Source organism: Petaurus breviceps, unplaced genomic scaffold (assembly GCF_028583685.1).
Source record: "Petaurus breviceps papuanus isolate PSGF00001 unplaced genomic scaffold, PetGlider_PUasm1.0 90700, whole genome shotgun sequence".
In the NCBI taxonomy this organism is placed as follows: domain Eukaryota; kingdom Metazoa; phylum Chordata; class Mammalia; order Diprotodontia; family Petauridae; genus Petaurus; species Petaurus breviceps.
In genome coordinates, this window is record NW_027187315.1 from 7,757,089 (window position 1) to 7,779,583 (window position 22,495).

The 22,495-nt window shown below is 34.8% G+C and overlaps 1 protein-coding gene and 1 pseudogene across 1 annotated transcript in view; one reads left to right on the forward strand and one right to left on the reverse strand.

The window, feature by feature from the left end:
• The window catches only part of MAOB (monoamine oxidase B), a 143,447-nt gene that overhangs the window by 80,412 nt on the left and 40,540 nt on the right, over positions 1-22,495 (reverse strand). The window lies entirely within an intron of this gene.
• LOC138144437 (cytochrome c oxidase subunit 6A1, mitochondrial pseudogene) lies at positions 11,909-12,462 on the forward strand (annotated as a pseudogene).

Sequence of the window (22,495 nt, forward strand, 5' to 3'; positions counted from 1 at the left end):
TTGGAAAACACAAACTGATCATTTTTATGTACAAAGAATAACCAAAAAATATTACATATGAAACAGTAAATCACCACTGTGTCTAGGTTATTTCTTCTTTCAAAGTTTATAATAAATTTAATTCATTAGTTTCAAAGATGTTCTGCTTGTCTCTGTTTTCCTTTGAATTTTCTTTTCTCTTCCAGATGCTCTTTTAAATGCTTTACTTAAATTTATTTCTTTTTCTCTTTTGGGGGGTGAGAGATGTGGAGAGGGGATAAAAATCATTATTCTCTCTATACTCCCTCCCTTAACTCTTCCTTTTTATAAAAAAAAATATCCTCCCTTAAAACACACAAGCACAATCAAAACAAATCCATACACTAGCCATACTGGAAAAATATATACTTCATACTTTATCTCTAATTTATTACCTTTCTACCAAGAAGTGAACAGCATGCTTCATTTGTTCTTTGGAGAATTAATTAGTGTTCTTCTCTCTTTTTTTTTATAATGTTATAGTGGTTATATAAATTATTTCCTTGTTCTGCTCACTTCATTCTGAATTAGGTTGTAAAAGTCTTTTCACATTTCTCTAAATATATCCCTTTCCTGATTTTTTTATGGAAAAGTGTATTCTATTGCATTTATATAGCACAATTTATTCTGACATTCCCTAATTTATGTGTACCCACATAGTTTCCAGTTTCTTACCATTACAAAAAGAACCACAATGACTACTTTTGTACTTAGAGGTTCTTTTTCTCTTTATTTTATCTCTCTTAAGTATATGTCTAATAGACATATCACTAGGTCAAAAGGTATATGTGGTCTAGTTTACTTTTTAGAAATAATTCCAAATTGCTTTTGAGATGAGCTAGACAACTTCCCAATTCCACCAACCATCCCTGTCTGTGCCTATCTTTTCACATTCCCTCCAATAATTGTTTCTTTATTTTTCTGTCCTCTTTGCAAAAAGTATGTGAGGTAGAGTTGGAGTTGTTTTAATTTGCATTTAGTGATCTGGGACATTTTTTCACATAGATGTTTGTTGATAGTTTGCCTTTCTTTTAAGAATTGCTTGTTCATATCTGCTGACCACTTATTTATGGGGAAATGGTTCCTGTTCCTATGTACAATATTTGAATCAGTTCTTTAACTAACTTAGATAACAAATTTTTATCAGGGAAGCTACAAATCTACAAAGATTTTTCCCATTAACAGTTTCCCTTCTGATTTTTAGCTTCATTAATTTCCTTTGTGCAAAAGATTTTAAAATTTTCAAATCATCAAGGAACATTTATTAAGTACCTACTCTGTGCCAGGAATTATCATAAGTCCTGGGAATACACAGAAAAGCAAATATAGTCCCTGCTCTCAAGGAGCTCAGTCTAATGGAGAAGCTATATGCAAATAACTATGCACATATAAGGAACATACAAGATAAATTAGAGATAATCTCAGAGGAAAGGCACTATTTTTATGGGCATTCTAATAATTTTGTTTGCATAATTCCAAATTGCTTTCCAAAATAGTTATACTAATTCACAGCTCTACCAAGGGCATAGAGGGAAGGAGAGGCACAGCCCCTAAAATTTTAGTTGCCAAGGAAAGTTCAGAAATAGATAAAGGACTGTCGTGGAAGGGCTAGGCTTTGGAAGACATGGGAAGAGTCACATTGGCACATTGGCCTGCTTTTGAAGAAAGGTACCATTATTAAAGGTGGTTGGGAAATACTCCTTGCAGAAGGTGGGATTTTAGTTAAGATTTGAAAAAAAAAGCCAGGGAAGCCAAGAGGTGTCAATAAGGGAAAGAATTGTAAGCACAGGAGACAGTCAATGAAAATGCCTAGAATAGGGACATGGATTATCCTGTCAGGGGAGAATCAAGGAGGTCAATGTTACTGCATCACAAAGTATATGGAGGGGAGTAAGTTGTAAGAAGACAAGAAAGGCAGGAGAGGTTAAGGTTGAAGATAACAGGGAACTGCTAGAGTTGATTGAATAAAAGGGATGACATGGTCAAACCTGCACCTTAGAGACATAGATGAGAGCTGAGTGGAGGGGGACAGACTGGAGTGAGGAGGGATTTGAGGCAGAAACCAATCAGCAAGCTACTGAAATAGTCCAGGTGTAAGGTGAGGAGAACCTGTGCCATACTGGTGCCAATTTTAGAGGAGAGGAGGACTATGTAGGAGATATTATGAAGACAGGATCAACAGAACTTGGCAATAGATGGAGGATGAGAGAGAATGAGAATGGATGAAAAGACAACACCTAGATGTGAGCAGGGTGATTGGAAAGAGCGTGATACCTTCTACAATAACAGGGAAGGAGTAAAGTTTTGGGGGAATAAAGAGAATTATTTCAGTTTTGGATATGTTGGAGCATGCATCTCAAGATACTCAATATAGGCAGCTGGAGATGTAAGATTTGGGGGCCAGGAGAGAAAGATCAAAGCTATAGAATCATCTGCCAAGGGGTGATAAATGAATCTATGAGAGCTAATGAGGTCACCAAAAATAGTATAGAGGGAAAGGTGGGACGCTGACAGCTAGTAGGTACGACTTGAATGAAAGTTCAGCAAAGTAGAAAGTCAGAAATAGGAGAAAAACGAGTAATCATGAAAACCTAGAAAGAAGACAGTATTAAAATAATGAGGACAGTGTCACAAACTACAGAGCAGCCAAGAAGAAAAAAGGCCTTTAGATTTGTTGATAAGGAGATCACTGGCAACAGCAGAGAGCATTTTTTTTTTTACCTAAAAGCAGAAATGAGTTTATTGCTTTCTCATGAGAAAGGGTATCTCCCTCATCTCCCTAATTTAGGCACCAGCCAGGAATGTACAAAGAGAGAGCATTTTAATTGTAGATGAATCTGAATGTCAGATTACAGAGATTGAGAGAAAAAGAGATGTGTTTGCCCTTCTTTTTCGAAGAAGACCATGGCATCAGTGAAATGATGACATGACTTACAGTTGACTTGGATTGGAGTGAGGGAGGGCAGTGCAAGGTCACCAGACTCACTTTATCCCCCAGACCCATCTGGATCCAGTGACCAGATATTCATCAAGATGACTGGAGATGATCCAGGATGCAATGAGAGACCCTGGCTCTTTTGGGCTAAGGTCTTTGCAGGTAGTCATTGAGAGTGAAGTAATGCCCATTCAGTGAATAGACTCTTTAAGAAGTGAGTCAAGGGATGGCCCCTTTAATTACAAAAAGGAAAAAAAAATCAAGCTGGGATGGGGAGACCCTCAGGCTTGCTGTTCCAAAGAGAAATAGTTGCCACTGACATTCACTTAAAGCCATAAGGGCTGAAAATATAGCCATTAAGTGGAGCTTGGGTAGGGACCTCTTGTAGTCCAATGTATGAGCTTTAGTGTGGACTGGGTATTTCTCTTTCAATCTCTAATTAGTTTTTCAAGACTTAGCTCAAGTGTCACATTTAGGAAGCCCTTTCTGATCCCCAAGATACTTATATCCAAATAATCTTTTATGTACTTGTACCTGTTTTGTAGATGTAAATACATGGACACATTCCCCATGATAGAAGGTAAGCTCCTAGAAGTCAGGGACACTTTAATTTCTGACTCTTCGTCACTTAGCACGGTGCTGTACATATTACTTGCTAATAAATGTTTGAAAATTGACTCACTGATTGTTAAAGGCAGCTGGTTGCACAGTGGGTAGAGCGCTAGGCCTGAAGTCAAGAAGATAGGAGTTGAAATTGAGACTCAGAAACTAGCAAGGTTGCCCTGGACAAGTCACTTAACTCCTATTAGTTTCATTTTTCTCAACTGTAAAGTAGGAACAATAAAAGTACCTAATTCCCAGTGTTGCTGCTATTTGTCAAAGGCACTTAGCACAGTGGACAAAGGCACAATATAAATAGTTATTGCCTTCCCTTCTCCCCTAGTAAGACATGTTCAAATCTCTCCTCACAGAAAAGTAAGCAGACTAACAAGTTGTTTCTTGAAAGAGAACAATGGAATTATGTACCACACGTGCACACCATAAAAAACAACAATCCATAAATGTTTGTTGCTTCCATAAGTCTTAGCATCCAATGACTCTGGTTTTACTCTGTGAAAGACAACATCAGATAGAAGTTGTATGACAGAGCTAGATAGCAAATGCATAAGTAAATGGAAGGGGAAAGGTCAGGGGAGGAGGTCCTTTACAAAGCCTCTTCCTTAAAACTAGAAGAAAACCAAAATTGAAGTATAGTGGGTTTGAGAGGAAATAGTCTGTCTCACATGTCATTTACAAGAGCTCTTTGCTTCATCAGTAAATTTTGTCCAAATTGAAAACCGAATTTTTTTAAAAGTATCCCAATTTATTTATTTTGAAAACATGATGAAACCAATCCTATATCAAAAACTCTAAGTAGTTTTCCTTTCAGAGGAGTGCATAGTTTATTTCAGAATTGCCAAAGGGAAGAAATGAACTAAAGTCTCCAGTGAATCAAACAAACACTTTGATATTTCTACCACAATAGAAATCATAAAATATATCCTACCTTGTTAAGAATTATAGGCAAAGGGTGGCTAGATGGTGCAATGAATGGAGTACTGGCCCTGGAGTCAGGAGAATCTGAGTTCAAATCCCACCTCAGACACTTAACACTTAGCCATGTGGCCTTGGGCAAGTTGCCCTGCCTTCCCCCCTCCAAAAAAAGCAACAGGAAAAAAAAAAAGAATTATAGGAAAAACAGTGAATTGCACTTGCCCATTATCACTTTGGAGATTTCTTCTCAACTAATATGAAGCCAGTAGAATGAAGCCAGACTTCATTTCAAAAGTCCAAAAAGGTTTGATATAAAAAAAAATGCTTTTTTTAAGGGTAATTCAAAATGGATACATGTCCTAGCTATAAAAGAGATATTACAATAAAATTTGAAGAACATGGAACATATCAAACTTATGGATAGGTGAACAACTTATGAATAAACAAGAAACAGAGAGCAGAGTAAGGTATTAAATAGATAATTTTGATTACATTTGATTAAAAGTTTTTGTACAAATAAAACAAATGTAGCCAAGATCAGAAGGAAAGCAGAAAATTGGGAAAAAATTCTAAACAATTTCTCAGATAATGGTCTCATATCTCAAATATATAAAGAATTTTATCAAATCTGTAAGTATATATGTGTGTGGGTATGTGTGTATGTAAGTCATTTCCTAATTGATAAATGGTCAAAGGATACAAAACAGCAGTTTTTAGATATGAAAAACAAAACAATTTATTATCATATGAAAAATTATCTAAAAGCATTATTGATTAGACAAATGTAAGTTAAAACAACCTTGAGATATCATTTTACATTGATCAGATTGGCTAAAATGGTTGAAGGGGAAAGTGACAAATGTTAGAGGGGATGTGGAAACATTGGGACCACTAATTCATTGTTGCTGGAACTGTGAACTAATCTCACCATTTTGGAGAGCAATATGGTATTATGTCCAAAGAGCTATTAAATGGCCCATAATCTATATTCTTTAATGCCAATACCATTACTAGCTTTATTTCCAAAAATAATTATGGAAAAAGGAAAATAATTTATATGGTCTATAATATTTATAGCAGCTCTCTTTGTGGTAACAAAGAACTGGAAATTGCAGGGATGCCTGTCAATTGGGGAATAACTGAAAATGCTGTATTCTATGATTATGATGGAACAGTGTGTTATAAGAAATGATGAGTTCAATTATCTTAACTTGGATAGAATTGCATGATATAATGAAAAGCAAAATGAGCAGAACCAAGAGAAAGGTGTTTATAATAACAGCAATATTATTTTAAGAACAATTTTGAGTGACTAAGTCATTTTGACTATTATAAATACTCAAATTAACTTCACAGATCACATGAAGGAAGATGGTGTCTGCATCCAGAGAAAGAACTGATAAATAGAAGTATGTATGGAATGACATTAAATATATATACATATTTGTGTCAAATGGTAGTCATCTCTGGAACAGGGGGGGGTGAGGAAAAAGTAAAATAAAGAAATTTACACTATAACTTTACTATATATGTAGAAGGAATAGCAAGTTATACATAATAGATTTGGAGTTTCATATGCAATCATCCTTTATTATTATTATAATACGGAAATGTTTGTTTCATTCCATAAATTAAAAAATATATATTTTTTAAAAAGAGTCACTCATAGAACAAAGACCACCATAATGTGAAACCAAACCTCTAGTTTGTGTTACTGTGTGGAACTCAGATGTCAAAAGTTGAGCTATCTTATATGGAAGAAAAAAGAGAAAACAATGAGCCTATAAAATAAAAGTAAAATCCAACAATAAAACTTTCTTCTGAGTGACAAGAATATTTTCATCTCCTCAATGACCTGCATCAGTAGAAAGAATTCTGAGAAAATAAGAGGTCCTTAATTATTAATGAATATATATTTATTAGCTATATGATTATAAACTACTCATTTAACACCTTGTCTCAGGCAGCTCTGTAAGACTATAAAATGAAACTATATTGTCATTTGTATTGGTGAAAGTAGTTTCTACCCTGTCAGTTCCCACAAGTCCTTAATATACTGGAGTTTATTTGCATATCATTTTAAGTTATGTATATATTAAAATCTACCCCACCCTTCAAAATACTGGGTCACATTTATATAGCCCTTTGTGATTAAGAAAGAACTTTCTCCTATGCAATGAAATTATTTCAAATTTACAGATAATTAAACTGAAGCCTATGGGTATCCACATGCCTTTGTATCAGTGGTTGAGTCAGCCCTCAAACTCACCCAGAGACATTTTTTATTTTTGCTTTTTGGAGCGGGGAAGGCAGGGCAATTGGGGTTAAGTGACTTGCCCAAGGTCAGAGAACTAGTGAGTATTAAGTATCTGAGGTCAAATTTGAACTCAGGTTCACTGTGCCACCTAGCTGCCCCTTATCCAGAGATCTTGATCCTCAGTTCAAGTCTTTCCCACTATACTATACCACAATGCCTGAGAATCCAGAGAGTGGTAGAGTGATTTCAATGTGATTTCTTGAACCTAAAAAATAAAATGTTTAAATATAGATAATCTCTCTGTGGAACTTCAATGATCATGATATTTTAATCAGAAAAAAGCTTTTCTTACTTCGTTTTTCTAAGGATGGTGCAAAGGAAGTTGGGGAAATCAAGGCAGATAAGGGTTAAGTGATTTGCCCTTGGTCACACAGTTATTAAGTACATGAAGTTGGATTTTAATCCAGGCTTTCTTGACTCTAAAACCAGCACTCCATTCATTGCACCACCTAGCTACCTCTAGGTAGCAAAAGTTATTTATGATTAAACCACCCACTTCTCCATTCGTGTTTCCGGTCTTATTGCAATATTGATAATTTGCAGACAAAATGTGTAATTATGTAATTCATGATAAAACTGCATAATAGAAAAATCAGATGCCAAGCTCCCTTGGGAGCAGAATAGCCTCTGTTCTTCCCAGTCTTCTAAAGGGATCAACATATAAAATATAAACACTAATTACAAGGCACATAGGATTATGTAGGGCTTTGCTGAAGCCTCAAGCTGTGGGAAGACTTTTGCTCTGATCAAGTTGACTGAGGGTTAAAAACAGCCAGCTTTCATTAAGTTACTATAGCAACCTGATACCCAGATGTAGCTACCTCGAGATACTAACATAAGATTGCTTTCTAGTAGGATTTAGGCTATGTTTAAAACCATAAAAAATTGTTATACCCCCAAATATTACATGCAAACGACTGTATTTTATTGAAATAATAGCAATCATCACAATTCTTTCTAAAAAATACTTCAGCCTTTATCCTTGCCATTTTATCGTTTGCACATAGTTGAATATCTTCTGCATTTTGCCGCACTTTTAGGCAAAATGGCTTTCCCCTTACTTTACCATGGCCTCTAAGGACAAAAGAAGAAAAGAATGAACATGAAAACATGAAGTTTTTTGGGGGGTTGGGCATCTAGGCATCATTACTCCCGCTTTACATATGTGCAATAGATATGTAGCAAAACTTTTAATTTGACACATCTATTCAACAAATGCTTTTTGTGAAAAATATAATGCAGAATATAGCAGGATAGTGTTCTCTGAAATGTAGCTCTGAAGATTAAATAAAGCAGTTGTCTTAATTGCTCTAGGAAATATTTATGAGAAACAAAGCATAACTATCAATATCATCAAAGCAGAATATAAAATTAGTTGCTTTCCCTCTTAGCAAAAGAGTGGGTTTCTCCCCTAGAATATCTTTGTTCTAGCCAAAGATGATTAAGTACAGAGCAGGAAGAGATAGGAGATTCTTAAAAAATAGAATTCCTATCAGATATGCTGCAGTATAATGCTCAGAAAATAATTGAGGATCGGGGTGGGGGAGAGAGATACAGACAGACAGACACAGAGAGACCGAAAAAGACAGAGACAGAGAAAGAAAGAGAGGCAGAGAGACAGAGAGATAGAGAGAGAGACAGAGATAAAGAGAGAGACAGAAAGATACAGAGACAGAGACAGAGAGAACAGATGTGATGGTAAAAAGATGGTAAAACTCTTAATAGGCTGAATGTAATCACAATGAGCCTGTGGTGGGAGGAGTTTGCTGAATAAGTGGAGCAGAGCCTAGAGGAAGCTGGGAATCAGAGCAATTAGTGCAGTGAGAGAGACAGGATGCAGGCAAGGAGACAGCTAAGATTGTAAGAGTTTGTTTGTTGGGAAGGCTTAGGGATGGTGTTGCTCTCTGCAGTGTTATTGTGTATAGATTTCTTTGTTGCTATGATGAATTTGGTTTTCTGGTGTTGGGACTTGCTTTCTGGTGTTTGAATAATTGTTTTGCTTCTGTCTTATGTATGGAAAGTCTGTTATATTTTGAAATTCAGAATTACATTGGCATATTCATAGTGGCTGTTGGTGCTGTGAATATTTCCTTGGCAACACAACAGAGAGGAAGAAAGCCAGAGAAAACACAACAAAGGAAGCAGCAAACCAACATGGTCCATCTAGGTGACTAAGTTCAAGGCAAAAAATGCTTCAAAGGACTACCTTACTCCCTGTCTTTTGGTTTATCTGGTAAGTCTGAGGATCCTGGGACAAGAGTTTTATCAGCTCACCATTTATAACAACTTTGTGAAAATGCATAGGTAGATAGGTCATGGCAGTGACAAAAAAAAATCAACCAAACAAAAACCAAAATAGGAGGAATAATTTGTTGGGGAAGTGAGGGGGGGACAGGAAAGGAGGAGGGATGGAAGGGGGACAATCCAATAAATGTATGAAGATAAAATAGTGTGATTTGTGAAAAAAAAAAATGGTCTGATCTTTGAGTCAGGACTCTGGGCTTTAAGTCTAGCTTCTGATGGTAACATTGTGCGACTGTGGATAAAAAGTCCCTTTGCTTCTCTAGGACTGTGAGGGGATTCTAATTAATAAAATTATATAATTTAATATCATCCCTAATCCAAGGTCTTTTCCAACTCTTACTTCTGTGATTAATAGAAATTATGGATGAAGGAAATCTTTTTTTTTTTTTAGGAGGGGAGTTGAAATTTGAGGAGACAGTTTGATGCATTAGATATGGAGCTGGACTTCAAGTCAGGAAGAGCTGGGTATCACCACTCCTGCTTCAAACATCTGCTCTCTATATAACCATGCGTGTCACTTAACATCTCTGAACCTCAATTTCCTCATCTGTAAAATGGGAATAAGACATCTTCACCTTACCTATCTTCTTGCAAGTCTCAATTCAGATAATAAGTTATTTGCTGAGAAAACTCCAAAATTGTTACTTAAATGTTAATGATGATGGTGATAATGATGAAGGTGGTGGTGGTGGTAGGATATTGACTGCTTCAGACAATTAGGAAAACAACTTTCTTAATTAAAGGTGTGTGTGGGTGTGTGTGGGGTCCAACCTATGGTCTTATGGATATTAAATAGATTCATTGAATTCTTTTACACCTTCCCTCACAAAAGAGTCTAACCAAAACTTTGACTTTTTAGCCAACATTATCCTCAATCAGGAAAACATTTATTCAAGCACTTACTGTGTAACTATGTGGCACAATGGTTAGAGCCCTGGATTTGTAGTCAGCAAGACCTAGGTTCATAGCCTTCCTCAAACACACAGTAATTGTGCAACCCTGGGCAAGGCACTTAACTTCTCTTATCCTTAGTTTCTTTATTTGTAAAATGGGGATAACAATTGCACCTACTTCATAGGGTTATTTATGAATCAAGAGATGGAAAACGAATTCTTGTGTGAGGAACAGCAAGTAAGCCAGTATAACTTGAATATCAAGTAAATGGAAGTGAATAAAGTATAAAACTGGGTAGGCAGGAAAGACCAGGTTAGGGAAAGTTTTAAATGTCAGCTCTGGAGGGTCAATAGGGAGTCAATAGGGCGGGAGGATTTCACTAAGTAGATAATGTTGTTTGTTTTTAGTTCTTGAAGATGACCAATGACATCAGGAGGGTGATGTCTTGACTTGCAAGTAAATTGGATTTAAATAAGGGAGGGCTGGCAAAGTTATCAGCCTCACTATCTCCTCCAGAGTCATCAGAGTCCAGTGGCAAGCATAGGTCAGGACAATTAAAAATGACCCCAGATGCAGGGGGACATGTTGGCCTTTTTAAGCTAAGGTCTTTTCCAGGTTTTAGTTGTCTGAGGCAACACCCATTCAGTGACTTAAGACTAGGTAAGAAAAGATGCAAAAGAAAGCCTAGTTTGCCTACTCAAAAAAAAAAAAAATTCAAACTGGAAGGGGAAGATCCTTAGGGTTTCTGACCAGAACAGAAACAACTGTTATTTACACTCACTCTGAGTCATCAAAACTCAAACAATTGACCAAGTGAGACTTGGGCTGGGTAGGTAGGTAGTATAAGTAGAACAAAGTTTAAGGAAAATCACTTTGGCAGCTATGTGGAGAGTGAATTGGAGCAGGAAAAGACATGATGTGAGGAAACAATTAGATGGTTATTACAACAGTCTAGCTGGGAGGCCATAAGGACCTGAACTAGGGTGGTGGTTGTACAGATGAGAGAAGAGGATATACGAGAGAAATGTGGGTGAATCTAAGTCTTTAGTTTTTGTACAGCATTGGAAATCATAGGAATTAAACAAAAGGTAATTAGTAACAGCAAGAGTTTGTGAATTATCCATTAATTAGATCAGTGTTGGGGAACCTGCAGCCTCAAGGCCACACGTAGCCCTCTAGGTCCTCAAGTGCTACCCTTTGACTGAATTCAAACCTCATAGAACAAATCCCTTTAACAAAAGGATATGTTCTTTAAAACTTGGACTTAGTAAAAAGGCTGCACCCAAGGGCTTAAAAGGTCACAGATTCCCTACCCTTGAACCAGATAATCAATGAAATATTCAAATCGGGGCAGCTAGTTGGCACAGTGAGTAAAGCGCCAGCTTGGGAGTCAGGAGTTCGGTTCTGGTCTCAGACACTTAGCACTCTGCCCCCCCCCACCCCCACACACAAAAACTAGCCATGTAACCTTGGGCAAGTTACTTATCCCCAACTGCCCTCCCAAAAAAAAAAAAGAAATATTCAAATCAGTGTGTTAAGAAATCAGTTACAGCACTTCATGACCTGCTAACTTCAAACTGAAATCATTTCATTCAAATCCCATGAATTGCAGGATGGCAAATAGCTCATTTCCTCATTAAGTCAGAAAACAATCAGTGCTGTTTTTCCAATTCACTCAGAAGCAAAGTATAATTTCACATATGTATGTGTGTATGCCTCATTATCTTTCAATAACAGAATAAAATAGAAAGTTATTTATACACATGCGTATACATGTACGTGTATGTGTGCATACATGTATATGAATATACACACATATATTTCCCGTTATGTTATGTATCATTAAATGTTTGCCAGCTTTACAATAAAATTATTGCAATAATTCAACAAATATTTGTTAAATATCTACTGTGGGTTGGAAGATGGCTGTAATGGCGAGCAGGCGGCTGCTGGCGCAGCTGGCCCAGGTCCGCACCCTGGCGAGGCGGGCACTCTCCAGCGGCGCCCACAGCGAGGAGGGCTCTGGCCGCATGTGGAGGATGCTGACCTACTTCGTGGCGCTCCCCGGGGTGGCGGTCAGCATGCTGAACGCCTACCTGAAGTCGCGGGAGCATCACGAGCGGCCCGAATTCTTCCCCTACCCCCATCTCCGCATCCGGACCAAGCCCTTCCCATGGGTAGACGGAAACCATACTCTATTTCATAACCATCATGTCAATCCTCTCCCCACCGGGTATGAGGATGAGTGAAGAAGACTGGGAGCCCGCTAATCAGGCACTGGGGACCACAGCAGCGGCTGGACCATCCTTTTCTATGTGGAACAGAAAATTACAGGGGACCTTAGGTTCACTTGCATCACATGTGACAAATGTGCTGACCTTTTATCATTTTGCTTGTGATTGGGATGGCTTAAATAAACAATTCTAATCCTAAAAAATAAATAAATAAATAAATAAATAAATATCTCCTTGTGCATAAAATTGTGCTAAGTTGCTTCATAGTTTTGATGGAAAGGAACCTCTAGGCCTGTGGTACTTACATTTTACAGATGATGAAACTAAAGCCAAGTAAGTTAAGTGAGTTGCCTAACATTGCAAAGGTGGTAAACAAGAGGGACAAGACTTGAATTAAGGTTCTCTAACTGCAGATCCAATGCTCTGGGCACCACGGCATCTCTGCTGGAGGAAGATACAATGTTTTAATGATACGTATGTCCAGTCCTAGTGGAATGTATGTACCCTCGTAGGGAAAAGGACATAAACACAAATAATCAGGACACACAAAAATACAAGATCATTGCATTGCAATGTATAAAGTACTCTGTGAGGTCCAAAGGGAAAATCTTAGCTCCAAAAAGTGGGGCCAAGATAGACTTCATAGTGGCTGGATCTATTACTTTCTACCTTTGAAGCTGGAGAAAGGAGGATGAGAACATGATTAATTTAGGTGCCTAAAATCTCTATAAATCATCAGAGATGATAAGAAATACCCCCATTTAAAATAACTCTTATAGTATAAAATACCTGGGAGCTTACCTGCTGAAACAAACCCAGGAACAATATAAATGAAATTTTAAAAATCTTTTTATTACAAATAAAATCAGATTTAAATGACTGGAGAAATATCAATTTTTCATGGATAGGCAGGGCCAATATAGTAATATGACAATTTTACCTAGTCTATATATCAATGCCATTCCTATTAAATTACTAAAAAGCAATTTTACTGAATTAAAAAAAATACAAAATTCATTTGGAAGAACAAAATGTCAACAATATCAAAGGAAACAATGAAAATTATAGAGGAAGGAGGTTTAGAAGTACCAGATCTTAAACTATATTAAAAGGCAGTAATTACCAAAATTACCAATTACTAAAACTATGTTGTATTGGTTAAGAAATAGAAAAGTAGATAAATAAAATATAGTAAACATCAATTTACAGTAGCAAATACATATAATGATCTTGTATTTGACAAATGTAAAGATTGGGGATAAGAATTAATTTTTTGGTAAAACCTGTTGGGAAAACTGGAAAGCAGTATGACAGAAATTGGGCACAGGCCAAAATCTTACACCATTTACCAAGATAATGTTAAAATGGATATATGACCTAGATATAAAGTGAGATATTACAAAACAATTTGAAGAACATGGAACATATGACATCAGATGTATGGGTAGGTGAACAATTTATGAATAAATAAAAGATAAAGAGCAAAGCATGCAATGGATAATTTTCATTACATTGACTTAAAACGTTTTTGTGCAAATAAAACAAAGGTAGTCAAAATCAGAGGAAAAGCAAAAAATTGGGAAAAAATTTTATAGACAGTTTCTCAGATAAAGATCTCATAGAAGAACTTTGTCAAATTTATAAGAATATGAGTTATTCCCCAATTAATAAATGGTCAAAGGCTATGAACAACTAGTTTCCAATGAAGAAATCAAAAGAATTTATAATCTCATAAAAAATGCTCTAAACAATTATTGATTAGAGAAATGCAAATCAAAACAACCTTGAGATATCATTTTATACCTATCAAGTTGGCTAAAATGATTGAAGGGCAAAGAGTCAAATACTGGAAGGAATGTGGCAAAATTGGGACCACTAATTCATTGTTAATCTAGTCATTTTAAAGAGCAATCTGGAATTATGCCCAAAGATTTATGAAACTCCCTATACCCTTTGACCCAACAATCCCACTACTAGGTCTATTTCTAAAAATGATTAGGGAAGAAGGAAAAGAATCTATATACTTTAAAATATTTATAGCAATTCTTTGTTGTGGTAAAGAAGTAGAAATTGTGGGGATGCCCATCAATTGGAAAATGGTTGAACAAATCGTGATCTATGGAATACTATTATTATAGTATTATAATAAATATTATATTAATATAAATATGTATTATAAGAAATAATGAGCTCTTTGATCTTAGAAAAACATGGATAGACTTGTATGAAAAAACAAAAAGCAAACTTGAGTGGAACCAAGAGAATGTTGTATATATCAATAGTAATTGCTTTAAGAACAATTTTAAGTAAGTAATTTTGACTATTAGAAATACCCAAATCAGGGGTGGCCAGGTGGCTAAGCGAGTAAGACCACTGGCTCCAGTGTCAGGATGACCTGGAGATCAAATCCCGGGCTCAGATACTCAGCACCACATAGAAAATAGACTATCAGGGCATTGTCATACTAGAAGCAGGCATAAATGCTCCCTAAAGTTTGTGTCTGCTCTTCATAGGGGTGTTGTGCTTATTTGTGGGAGAGTTATCCCCTGTTTATGAGAGAAACACTTTGTAGCAACTGTTCTTTTGATGCCTTCTTAATAGATACATTTGCTTTTTTAAAAAAATATTTTTTATTTAAAACTTTGAGTTCCAAATTTTATCCCTTCCTTCCTCCCTGTTTTATCCCCCTTCCCTGAGACAATAAGAAATAAGATAGAGGTTATACGTGTGTAATTATGTAAAACATTTGCATATTAATAATTTTGTACAAGAAGACTTAAGCAAAAGAAAATGAAATGAAAGAAAGTGAAAAATAGTGTACTTCATTCTGTATTCAATAAATATCAGTTCTTTCTCTGGAGGCAGATAGTATGCTTGATCAATCATTGTATTGCTGAAAATAACTAAGTCATTTAAAACTCTTCACCAAACAATATTTCTGTTGTTGTGTACAATGTTCTTCTGCGTTTGTTCTCACTATGTATGGATCAGGTTGTTTAAGTCTTTCCAGTTCTTCTGAAATCATCCCACTTGTCATTTCTTATAGCACAATAGTATTCAATTACAATTATATACTAAAGCTTTTTTAGTCATTCATTCCCCAATTGATAGGAATCCCTTTGATTTCCAATTCTTAGCCACCACAAAAAGAGCTGCTATAAATATTTCCATACAAATAGGTCCTTTTCCATTTTTTGGAATATATTTTGGAATATAACCAAAATTACAAGGAAAGCAGAAAACTGGGGGAAATTTTGCAATAAGTATCTCTAATAAAGGCCTCATTTCTCAAATATATGGAAAACTGAGTCAAATTTATAAAAATACAATTTTATATTGTTGATAGTTAATAAATGGTCAAAGGATATGAACAGGCAGTTTTCGGATACAGAAATCAAAGCTATGTATAGTCATATAAAAATACTCTAAATCACTGTTGATCAGAGAAATGTAAATGAAAACAACTCTGAGGTACCACATCACACCTATCAGAGTAGCTAATGTGACAAAAAAGGAAAATGTTGGATGTTGCAGGGGATGCAGGAAAACTGGGACACTAATGCACTATTGATGCTGTTGTTAACTGATTCAACTATTCTGGAAAGCAATTTAGAACTATGCCCAAAGAGCTATAAAACTACGCATACCTTTTGATTCAGTAATACCTCTGCTAGGTCATTAGCCCAAATACATTTTCTTTGAGCTAATTATGTCAGTGGGCAGCAAGGTGGCATAGGGGGAAGAGCACTAGGCTTGGAATTCCGAAGATTCATCTTCATGAGTTTGAATCTGGCCTCAGATGCTTATTAGCTGTGTGATCCTGGGCAAGTCACTTAAATTCTAACTGAATGACAAAAGGATCCACTGTAGAAGGAAATGGCAAAACCATTCCTGTAACTTTGTCAAGAAAACTTCATGCAGAGATATAGTTCATGAGGTCATGAATATATGACTGAAGAACTGAGAACAAGAAAGACTCAGCCTACAATCTTGTGAGAACCCAATCGGAAGGGTAACCCAGAGCAGGTGCTATACTTAGAAAACATCATGAACTCCAAAAGATGAGAAAATGTCAGTAATTGCTGGCCCGTGTGTAAACTTTCCCACATCTACAAAATCTTTATGAGAATAATCTACTTACATATTGATGGCTCTCCAATGTGGGTATGTGAAGGGAGCAGATAAAACTTTTGAAAAAAAATTTTAATATTCTACAGTAGGTCACTTCTTTACAGGGTCTGTAACACATGATGTTATAATATTGTGCTCATTGTTCTTTTACTATAAAAAGATTTGATTGATAGAATTAAATGCTGTTTTCCAGGTTCTTTTCCAACAAGATGTTACATGTTTATACAACAAGATTGCTTGAAAGTTGAGTTAAATCACTATTGATTAGAGAAATGCACATCAAAACAATTTTTAGGTACCACATCTCACCATTCATATTGGCTAACATGACAAAACAGGAGCTATGAACTAATCCAGCCATTCTAGAGAGCACTTTGAAACTATAGCTGAAAAGGGCTATAAAAATGTGCATACGCTTTGACCCAGTGATACCACGATAGCTGTATCCCAAGAGATCATATAAATGGGGAAAAGACATATGTACAAAAATATTTATAGTAGTTCTTTTTGTGGTGGCAAAGAATTGGAAATTAAGGGGATGCCCTTCAATTGGGGAATGGTTAAACTGTGGTATGTGAATATAGAGGAATTCTATTGTGTTATAAGAAATGAGAAGCAGACAGACTTCATAATAACCTGGAGAGTCTTATATAAACTGATGCTGAGTGAGAAGAACAGAACCAGGAGAACACTGTACACAATTACAGACAGATTGTATCTGTGATGACTAACTTTAGACTGGGCTCTTCTCAGCAATATAAGGTTATAAAACAAATACAAAGAACTCAGGATGGAAAAGGCTATCCATATCCAGAGAAAGAATTACAGAGTCTGAATGCAGACTGAAGCAAACTACTTGCTCTTTTTAGTTTAGTTTAGTTTAGTTTTGTTTTGTTTCTTCTTTCTCATTCATGCCATGGGTTTATAATTCTTCACAACTTGACTAATGTTTAATGTGAAGGTATTTGTAGAACCTATATCAGATTGCATGTTGCCATTGGTGGGGGGGAAAGAAAATGTTGAACTCAAAAACTTGTGAAAATGAATGTATATAGTTGAAAGGATATTCATACACCTATCCAGGAGAACTGGACACTGTGAATGGGCAATGAGCTAATTGAAAAAGAGGAGAGGGCTAAATTTCCTTTGCAAAATTATCTGTGCTTTCCTAATAATCTAAAAATATATCTTATTTACTGATAGCTTTTCCTCGTGAATTTTCAGCTTTTCTAAATACACCTACCAAAGTATCATCTCTTTTAACAAATAATTTTAAAAAAGAATTTTTTTTAAATCTAGCAAAACCATATTATATGTTATGTGTCTCACTCAGTCTTCCACTTCTGTAAAAAAGGAAAGACCTTTTCATATCTTTTTTTGGTGGCCAAACTTAGTCATTTTGCTTCACAGAATTTAGTTTTAATTGTTTTGCCATAGCTCTTTCTATTTATGTTGTTGTAGTCATTGGGTACATATATTTTTCTTGGTTCTGCATATTTCCCAATACATGAAGATTTATATTTTTTGCTTGTGTACTTTGTATTAATTACAGTTTTTATTGGATTATGGTCTATAAGGTATATATTTAATATTTCTCCTTTTAAACATTCATTTATAATTTCTCTGTATTCAGTATGGTCTATTTTTTTTTTTGAGAAGGGGGATAGCAGAGCAATTGGGGTTAAGTGACTTACCCAAGACTAGTAAGTGTTAAGTGTCTGAACTCGGATTTGAACTCAGGTCCTCCTGACTCTAGGGTGATTCTTCTATTCACAATGCCACCCAGCCACCCCCATAGTCCAATTTTTTGACCTATTTTGTATGATCTGTTTTTATAAAGGTGCTGAGGAATACACACACACACACACACACTCACACACACACACAATATACATATATACACATCCATATCCATAATAGTCACATGTAAAATATCTTTCAGCTCTTTCTCATGCTTTTCTATATTCACCATATTCATTCATATACAACACAATAATAGTCCATTACATCTGTGCATTGTTCCCCAGTTAATGGCCATCTATTTTATTTCCAGTTCTTTGCTATAAAGTTGCTGCTAGAAATAGTTTGGTGAATATGAGGCTGAACTCCTTGACTAATGACTAATGAGAGCTCTACATTAGGAGGTATGGGCATTGAAGTCGCTTCCTTCATATATTCCCAAGTTGCTTTTAAGAGTTGGACCAATTCACAGCTTCACCAAACATATATTAATGTGGCTGGTTTTTCCATAAACTCCGCTAACATTAATTGTTCCCATCTTTTATAATCTTTGCTAATTTGCTAACCTTAAACTATTTGGTATGAGGTAAAACCTCAGTATTGTTTTAGTGTGCATTTCTCTCACTATTAATGACCAGAGAATTGTTTCATACGATTGCCAATAATTTGCAGTTGTTTTGAGAACTGTTTGCTTGTGTGCTTTAGGGAATAACATTTGGTTATATATGGAGATATGTATATGTGTGTATGCATATGTGTATTTATATAGGTATGTTTTCAGACTCATCAGAAACATTTGATACAAAGATTCTGCCCCCTCCATCTCCCCAAGGATAGGCACCTTTACTTAGTTGTATTAATTTTGCCTGAGTTTAATCTTTCCAATGTAATCAATTAACATACTTGATTCTATCTTTTGTAATCACCTCTGTTGCTTAATTAAGAACATGCATTTTGGCCATAGCTGTGAAAGGTAGCTATTCTGGTTCTTTTCTAATTTTTTTTTTATGGTTATAACATGTAATATTAAGGTCACATGTACATTTTGAGCTTATTGTAATAAATAATGTAAAATGTTGGTTTAAGTTTATTTTCTATCAGAATTCTTTCAAATTTCCCAAAATCTTTTGTCAAATAGGAAATTCTTACCTAAGAAATGTATATTCTCTATTTGTTGAACACTGTGTTATTAAGTTTAATTTTTTATCTAGTATGTTTCATTGAACTAGTCTGTCTCAAAAACCTAGTTTTCTGTTTTTTTAAAAACCAGTACAAATATAATTTTGATGATTACTATTTTATGGTATAATTTGACATCTAGAAGGTTCTAGTCCCTCATCCTCCCCCTTTTCCCTTGGAGATCTGTTTTTCTTCCAAATTAATTTTTTTATTGTTTTGCTTAGCTCTATAAAAGATTACCTTGATAATTTCATTGGCATAATTCTAAATCCATAAATTTAAATATGATTTACATTATAGTAATATAGCTCAGCCATGATCACTGGATATCATTCTATTTATTTAGGTTATTCTTTATAGAACATTTTATCATTTTATCTCCATAGATCTGAGTATTTGTTGGAAGATTGATTCCCAAATATTTTATGTATTTTGCAATTATTCTGCTTTTTATCATTTCTGTTGAAATCTAAAATTATTTTGTCTTGGATTTTGTTATTGTTGTGTTTAAAATACCATTGATATTTATAAGGTTATTATGTATATTAGTATACTCTTTAATTGAACTTTTATCTTAATTGCATTTTTGCTGATTCTCTGGATTTTCTAAGGAAAACATCATAGCATCAGCAAAAGGGATGGCTTTATCTCCTTTTTGTCTATCTTTATGATAGACAAAATTTCTTTCCATTTCCTTACTGTTATTCCTATCATTTCTAGTATTATGTCAAATTACAATGAGGAAAAAGGGCATTCTTATTTTATTAGAAAAGCTTCATGTGTTTCTCCCCTTTTTTGGTTTTATGTAGGTAGATAAAAAATGCTTTTTATTGTATTTTAACACAACTTTCAATACTTATGCCCTGTAGGTGTTTTTTTTTTTAACACAAAAGGATTGTGCTTTATCAAAGGGTTTTTATTCCTCTATTGATATCATCACAGTATTTTATATTCTTTTGTTTTTATAAGTTTAATTTTATTATTTTCCTAATGTTGAACCATCATTGCATCCTTAGTATAAATCCTACTTGTTGGATATATTGTTAAATTCTTTTTTCAAGTATTTTTTTTTATTTTAACTCCTATACATTAATGAAGTTGGCTAATAGTTTTCTTTGTCTTATACCTCCTGGTCTAGGTAATAAGACTATTCGTCACATAAAGAAGCTTGGTAGATTGTTTTCTTCCTCGATTTTTGAGAACAATTTGTATGATATAGGTATTAGTTATTCTTTAAAAGTATGATAGAATTCTCCATCTTGATCATGATTTTGTCTTTTTGCAAAGGGCATAATTATTATAGTTCCAAGAGCTATGTATTTTTTTGTGTTCCTTTTATTAGTAACTGTTTTTACTGTTTTGTGGGCTGTAACAATGTGATTATTGTTTTTAATTTACATTTATTTGTAATTTGTTATATAATTTGTTTTTGTAAAGGTGTGTTATGAACTGAGAAATGTGTATTTACACGTATTACACATGCATGTATATACACATACATGCATAGTATACATGTATGTGTATGTGTGTATCTTGAGTGCTTCTAAACAGAAGATGCCATAAGTTTTTCAGCTCTAAATTCTCTAACAGTTTGTTTAATTTCATATTTCCCCTTTGTTTATCTTTTTTTTTTAAAGCAATTGGGGTTAAGCAACTTGCTCAAGGTTACATGGCCAGTTATTTTGTGCGGGTGTTAAGTATCTGAGCTGGAACCAATCCTGGGTCTCCGGACTCAAGGGCCAGCACTCTTACTCACTGTGCCACCTGGCCACCCCTATCCCTTTGTTTATCTTTCTGTTACATTTGTCCACTTCCAAAGAGGAAAATCAAAACCTCCAACCATTATTTTGTTACTAGTTATATATATTTTTTTGCAGTTCAGTTTTTCTCTTTGTAATTTATTTACTCTTCCTTTTGGCACATATATGTTTTGCATTGACATTGGTTCATTCTCTATGGTTCCTTTAAGCATAACTGCCTTTCTAAAAAAATCTCTAATGATATTGTAAATTTTAATTTTTGCTTTGTCCGTTAACATGATTATAGTGACTGTTTTTTTTTTGAGACTGAGCTAATACAAAGTAAATTTTGTTCAAGTCTTATTTTCATAAAATGATGACTATACACCAGAAAAGAGAAGCTAGAAAGTAGATGACGGGGAAACTTTTTTTTTAAAGTGAAACTGAATAAGAAGATAAATCAACAGAGTATCTTAAAACTAGAAAAGTAAACAAAAAATTTAAGAAGTTAAAAAAAATATTTACGCCACCTCTAATAAATATTGTGATACAAAAGGAAGTAAATCAATGCCTGATAAAGGACATCCCATTGATGCTTCAGAAAGCATGGAACAACAAGAAGTTCAAGAATGGTTGAAAGGAAAAATAACATTTTTAAAATAAAAATCTGTTGTTACTATATGTAGAAACTAAAGTAGTCAACATTATATATATATATATATATTTTTTTTAAATAGCAAAATAGAAAAATATCTAATCCATGATGAAGAGGTTGCTTATGGATATTTACTACAGCTTTTTAGATCTCTATTAGGACATTGAGATCTGTGGTGTTAATTCATACAGTATTTTACCTTGTAAGGGATTCTCCAGTCTTCTGAGGATTTAGATGTAATCACTCTACATATACTACATAATTCCTTTGGAGTTTAGGGGGATGAAGAATAGGGTTTAAGTGGTTTAGCAAAAGTGTTTTTGGAGAAATCTCCTATTTTGTTGGTCACATGGCTTAGAATTTGCATATAACTCTTAATGACTGAGCGTTTCTCCCTAAAGCAAAGTCAATATTTATTCTTCCAGGAATGCCATATGGATTCAAGTGAGGGAATAGCATAGTTTCAGAAAAATTAAAGTCTCTGGTTATAGCAAAAGAAAGTGGGAAGAACATTTATTTGGGAGTCAGTAGATTTGGGTTTGAATCTTAGAGCTGTCAATTACTATCCGTGTGTCTCTAGGCAAATTGCTTAACCTCTCTGATTCTGAGTTTCCATATCCACAAAGTAGGGAGGCTTGGCCTAAATTACTTCTGAGGCTGTCAGCTCTAAATCTATGTTCCAATGACCTTGTTATTGTTGTCTAGTCATTTTTTCAGTCATGCCCAACTCTCTGTGACCCCTTTTAGGGTTTTCTTGGGAAAGATTCTGGAGTAATTTAACATTGCCTCCTCCAGATCTTTTTACATAGTCCCATT